Here is a 6,203-nt window from a genome sequence, read left to right on the forward strand (position 1 = left end):
AGGAGGCCAGGCATCTCTTTGTGTGCTTGTTGGCTCTAGGTGTTTCCTTGTTCGTGAAATGCCTGTTTGTGGTTTTTGTCTACATTTCCATTGGGCTAGGAGTTCTGTATACATTTTTAACACAATTATTTGTGCTCCTGCCCTGATCACCTCCCACTGCCACCCCTTTGGGGTCCCAGTGGCCCGTCACACCTTGTCCTTGAGTGTTGAGGGACTCTGAGCTCTCACTGCTTTCCAATGGGTCATGTCCTCACCATAGCCCTTGACCTTCTGCCTGTGTTGGATTCTCTCACTCGCTGGATAGAGCTGCCTGTCCTGTCTCCATCTCAGACTCTGTGTGGCTGAGACCAACCCCTGTTTTTCTCTAGCCCTGGTCCTGGCTGTCCCCACTGTTGGAGCCTCTGCCTCACCATCTGCTCCCAAGCCATCGGCTGTAGCTGAATCTACCCCAAAATGGAACCTGACACCAAGAGGCAGAGCCATGGATCAGAGCCTTGAATGTGCTTTTATTTCCAAAGTCTGGCTTCTCCGGTCTTCAGAGTAAAAAGGGATAAGCTCCAGGTCCAGGGACGGGGTTATACTTTCTCTCTCTCTTCTCAAACAGTATTTTCCTGCCTGCCTAGTGGGTTTAGCAAATGAGACATCCCCCTTCTTATCCTTCTACTGAGTTGTTTCTTTGTTGAACACAAGCTTTAGTTCAGAAGATAGAAATATTTTTAAAGTGTCATCTATTAAAACTTTCCTAAAGTGCTCGCTTCGGCAGCACATATACTAAAATTGGAATGATACAGAGAAGATTAGCATGGCCCCTGCGCAAGGATGACATGCAGATTCGTGAAGCGTTCCAAAAAAAAAAACTTTCCTAAAACATTAAAGGAAGTTTAAAGTGAAAAAAAATTATACATAATCTTTCCTTTTCATTTTTCTTGTTCCCTTCTAGTTTCTATCAACATGCATATCTATTTTTATGTTGTAATTAGAGCATGTAGTTATATATAGTATATTGAATATGAATAGTTTCCCCCCACACTTTACATGGCATATTTTTATTGTCGCCATATTTTTATTGTTATCTTATGTGTGGGTATTCTCATCACTCAGTCATGTCCAACTCTTTGTGACCCCATGGACTGTGGCCCGCCAGGCTCCTCTGTCCATGGATTTTCCAGGCAAGAATACTGGAGTGGGTTGCCATTTCTTCCTTCAGAGGATCTTCCAGACCCAGGGATCGAACCCTCATCTCCTGCATTGCGGGTGGATTCTTTACCCACTGAGCCATCAGGGAAGCCCATTTAATGATCGCCAATTTAAATGAGCTGGAAGCATTAAGTGTCTTGTGGCTGGGAATCTAGGTTGTTTCCAGTTTTGTGTTTGTTATAAGCAATGTTCCTGTGCCCAGTTATTTTTACTTGGGAAATCTGCAGGGCTGGCCCACTGGGTCAGAGGTAGCGCTTGGACATCTGCGTTTCCACCTCTGTGGCTCACAGTGATTTATTTTCTTTTGTTTTAATTTGTAGGGGTTTGGGAGGGGGCTGTGCTTGGTCTTCACTGCTTTGCACAAGCCTTAACTAATTGTGGCTTGCGGGCTTAGAGTGCAAGTGTTTCAGTAATTTTGGCACATGAACCTAGTTGCTCTGTGGCATGTGGAATCTTCCCAGACTACGGATTGAACCCACGACCCCTGCCTGCGTTGGCAGGCAGATTCTTGTTCACTGTGCCACCAGTGAAGTCCCAGTGTAGATTTCTAAGTCTGCTTCCCCACAGTCTGTTTTATCATTTTCCTCTAAATGTGACTTTAATAGATTGGAAACTAATAACTTCATATGGTAAAACTTAAGTGCCCTGTGTTCTACATTCTGTGGTCGGGAGCATCCTCCACTTCCCCCAGGCTACTCCTCAATCTCCTAGATAGAACTCGAATCACCTCCTCCCTCTTGGCAGGATTACACATGTCTGGTGGTTTAGGACCAGCCAGGACTCCCAGGAACATCAGTGCCTCTGAGAAACTGGGGTAGTGACTGGAACTAGACACAAGTCAGAAGGCAGGGGCCACCTCTCATGGGAGTGTAGGGCAGTTTGAATGGAGGTTGGGCTGCTGAAAGTGTCTGCAGAATTCCAACCCTGGTACAAGTGGTCTGATGTAGAACCTCCCTCACAAGCTAGAAAGAGACAAAGAAGAGATGCATCCATGGATGCCTGTGGGGGAAGGCAGAGCCTGCAGGGACCAGAGGGTGGCTGTGTATTGGTCAACTCTGGTCACCATAACAAATACCACAGACCGGGGTAGGGAGGGGCGGGGCGGTGGGGTTAAACAACAGACCTTTAATTGCCTCAGAATTCTGAAGGCTGGGAGTCCAAGATCAAGGTGTCTACAGGACGGGGTTCTCCCGAGGCCTCCCGTTAGCGTGGTGATGGAGGCCCTTTGTCTGTGTCCTCACGCAGTCATCCCTCTGTGCGAGTCTGTGTCCTCATCTCTTCTTCTGATGAGGACACTGGTCTTGTTGAATTAGGCCTCTTTTTACCTTCTTCACCTCTTTGAAGACCCTATCTCCATATACTGTTAGGTTCTCAGGTCCTGGGGGTTAGGGCATCAGCATGGGGCTTTGGGGTCAGAGTTCAACCTATCAGCAGCTATATAACTCTGGGAGCTCAGTACAGTTCTGAGCGTAGGCTCCCTGGGGTAGGGACTCTACTGGCTGCAGAACACACACAGCAGCCTCCCACTAGTCAGGAGCTTCTGCCATTGGCTTTCACAGGTGGGGTGGTGGTTAGGGGCCCCCTCTGCCTATACGTGTCCTAACTCACCTCTGCTTTGACCAGCCCCCCCAAGCTCCCAGGCAGGATCACTGTTCCTTCCTTCATCTAGGAAGGCTCATCATGGGTGAGTCTCCCCACCCAGGGTTTTGGGGACAAGGAGCAAGCCTCACCAAAGAGGTTTCCAACCAGGTTCCTGGGAACAGCCAGGACAGCACCTGCAGGAGTCTTGGAGTCACTGGAGCATGACTGTGTGGGGCTCACAGCAGTGACTTCCAGGGTGCTCCAGTGGGTGGAAGGGTTGGCCTTCCCCTCTGCACACAATCCCCACCTCAGCCTTGGCCATGTTAGGGAGGAATGTTGGACCAGAGATGTTGGACTAGACACTCTACTTGTGTCCTAGAGTCACTCTGATTGGATTTAACCCCTATGGCCTGGCTGGCCTCTGTTCTCCAGGTACTGCTGACCTTCCAAGGCAGGGCTCTGCTCTTCTTCTTGACAATCCTGCTCCAGAGCACAATGTTTGACACACAGCAGCTTCTTAATAAATATTTGCTGAAGGAATGACTGAATGGGAGAAATGGTGGTTTTGTTCAGGGGTGGCTAGTCTCTATGGGGGTAGCACATCTCCCTTCCTGTCTCCCCAGGGTCCCCAGGAAGATGGATTCCCCATTTCCCTCAGCTGAGAAATGAGGGCATTAACTTTGAAGTTAGTTGAGATGATCAGTTGAGTTGTGTGTTAAGTGCTTTGGAAATGTCCCAATAAGTGTCTTGAGTCTTGCTTTCCATCCAGTTCTGCCCTTGTATTCAAATACTGACATTGAGCTTAACATGGCAGATGTGGAATAAAGAGTAGCCACCCGAATCTTTCATTCATCCCACTAAAGCCTTGGATGACAATCATTCATTCATCCCATTTGGCCTCCCACTGAGCATGGCCTTCTGTTCAGTCAGTTCAGCTCAGTCGCTCAGTCGTGTCCGACTCTTTGCGACCGCATGGACCACAGCACACCAGGCCTCCCTGTCCATCACCAGCTCCTGGAGTTTACTCAAACTCATGTCCATTGAGTCGGTAATGCCATCCCCATCTCATCCTCTGTCGTCCCCTTCTCCTGCCTTCAATCTTTCCCAGCATCAGGGTCTTTTAAAATAAGTCAGCCCATTTGCATGAGGTGGCCAAAGTATTGGAGTTTCAGCTTCAACATCAGTCCTTCCAATGAACACTCAGGCCTTCTGTTAGATTATGAATATTTACCCACCACTTGCTGCGTGTGGCCTTCTGGAAAGGTCCTCAACTTTTAGAAGGGGAATGGAGAGGGCGCAGACTACCTCCAAATGTCTGGGTGTTCTTCTTGGGTGAAGATGCTACCAGGGTTTTTGCAAAGGAGCCCCCGACCAGGGACCAGAACGGATTGAGCAGAAACACAAGAAATCCGGCGGCCGCAGAGCGCCCGCGCCCCCTGCTGGCCATCGACTGCACCGCGCGCGGCGCTCCTCTTCTGGACAAGATCTCTGGCGACTTGGCCTTGCCCTGGGTTTCTTGGTCCACTCAGTGGTTGGTCCTTAATGGTTTGCGGGCCTCCAGAGCTCTCCAGTTGTATTCTCTGCCGGCAGCCACAGGGCTATGAACACTTGCAATCGGGCGAGTCCAAACTGAGATGTGCAGCCAGTGGAAAACACACACTGGATGTCAAAGACAATACCTCCAAAGTTAAATGTGGTATTAATTTTATATTGGTTCCAGGTTGAAATGATAATATTTTCAATAAATTGTGTTGAACAAAATATGATTAAAATGCAGCGTGGCTGCTAGATAGCTTAACATTCCATATGTGGGCTGAATCCTATTTCTTTCTGTTGGATAGCGCTGTCTCTAGACCATCGATTGCCTGGGATTTCACGGATGAGCAAAAGCTCCCCAAATGTGACTACCAGTTTTCTACTTTGCTAAGTGATGTTTTAAAAAGTACTAACCCCGCTATTCCAGTAAGGATGGGCTTTCTGCTACTAGGGAGGCAGGATGCCAGGGTCAAGAGTAGAGAGCCCGCTGAACCACTCACTCAATGGCCCATCGATTCTTTTTCTCACTGAACTGCGTCAGGCACTGAAAGTGGGGCAGCTCTCTAAGGGGCTTCGGTTGCCTTCTTCCTTCTCAGTGTCCACACCAGCTGCAGCCCGATATCTGCAGGTGCCCCACGAGGCTCTGGGACCCCGGAAAGCTGAGGAGGCAGGGAACTGCAGACCGTGGGTCTGTGGATGTCACACGGTCCTTAGAGCCATGCCTATGGTGCAATGCTGAGAGGAGATGGAGGCAGCTGTAATCAGTTCCCAGGAGAAAGGGTAGGCTCAGTCCCTAGACCCTAAGAATCCCATCACTATCCCCTGATCCCTGCTGCCCACCCTACTCTGCTCAGGAGTAGAGGGAAATATGCTAGGGAAGGAGAGAAATATGCTAGGGAAGGCTGCATTCCAGACCCACATCCCCAGGCTCACTGGCACAGTTCCTTGTCACGGGTGTGATCTGGGCTCAAAATATCTTTTTTTCTTACTGCCACATAAAATTTGTTCAGAGCATAAACTTCAGAGGATAGAGCTGAGTAAAAGGAAATAAAGACACAATGAGGTCATACAAAAGACAGCACCTTTAGCAGTAAGATCTCTTTCCTGTCCTGCCTCTTTAACACACAACCGTATAATTTGCAAAACTGTAAGCTATAATTATTCTATACTTACTTATTTCATTTTGCTTAGGTTAACATCTTCCCATGTCATTAAATATTATTTCAACAGTCTTAATGGTAGCATTATGTTCCTTTCTGTGCTCAACCACAGTTTACTGAACTCATTTTTGAACATTTAAAATTTTTCCAAGGTCTTAAGTTTAAATACAATATTGACTTGATATTTCTGCTGTGTCAGTTTTGAAATGAATGTTGTTTCCCTAGACTACTTTTTAAGATGCATCCCTGCTTGTCATAAGCCATGTGAAAGTGTGAAAGTTGGTGTCTCATGTTTTCATTCTCGTGGCTTATTACATTCAACATTTAATATTTTTTCATGAATTTATAGACCATTTGTATTTCTTCTCTGTGCAAGTCGTATATGTGTACTTTTTTCAGTTTTCCAGAAGTCTGGCAATATTACAAGTGATTTGTAAGGACAGTATCAGTTCAGTTCAGTCGCTCAGTCGTGTCTGACTCTTTGCAACCCCATGAATCACAGCACGCCAGGCCTCCCTGTCCATCACCAACTCCCAGAGTTCACTCAAACTCATGTCCATTGAGTTGGTGATGCCAACCAGCCATCTCACCCTCTGTCGTCCCCTTCTCCTCCTGCCCCCAATCCCTCCCAGCATCAGAGTCTTTTCCAATGAGTCAACTCTTTGTGTGAGGTGGCCAAAGTATTGGAGTTTCAGCTTCAGCATCAGTCCTTCCAATGAACACCCAGGA

The 6,203-nt window shown here is 47.6% G+C and overlaps 1 non-coding gene across 1 annotated transcript; it reads left to right on the forward strand.

The window, feature by feature from the left end:
* Positions 1–747: 747 nt before the first annotated feature.
* LOC113891965 lies at positions 748–854 on the forward strand. Its single transcript, XR_003510939.1, has one exon. It is a non-coding gene; the product is annotated as a U6 spliceosomal RNA (small nuclear RNA).
* Positions 855–6,203: the final 5,349 nt, after the last annotated feature.

This window comes from Bos indicus x Bos taurus, chromosome 4, assembly GCF_003369695.1.
Source record: "Bos indicus x Bos taurus breed Angus x Brahman F1 hybrid chromosome 4, Bos_hybrid_MaternalHap_v2.0, whole genome shotgun sequence".
NCBI lineage: Eukaryota > Metazoa > Chordata > Mammalia > Artiodactyla > Bovidae > Bos > Bos indicus x Bos taurus.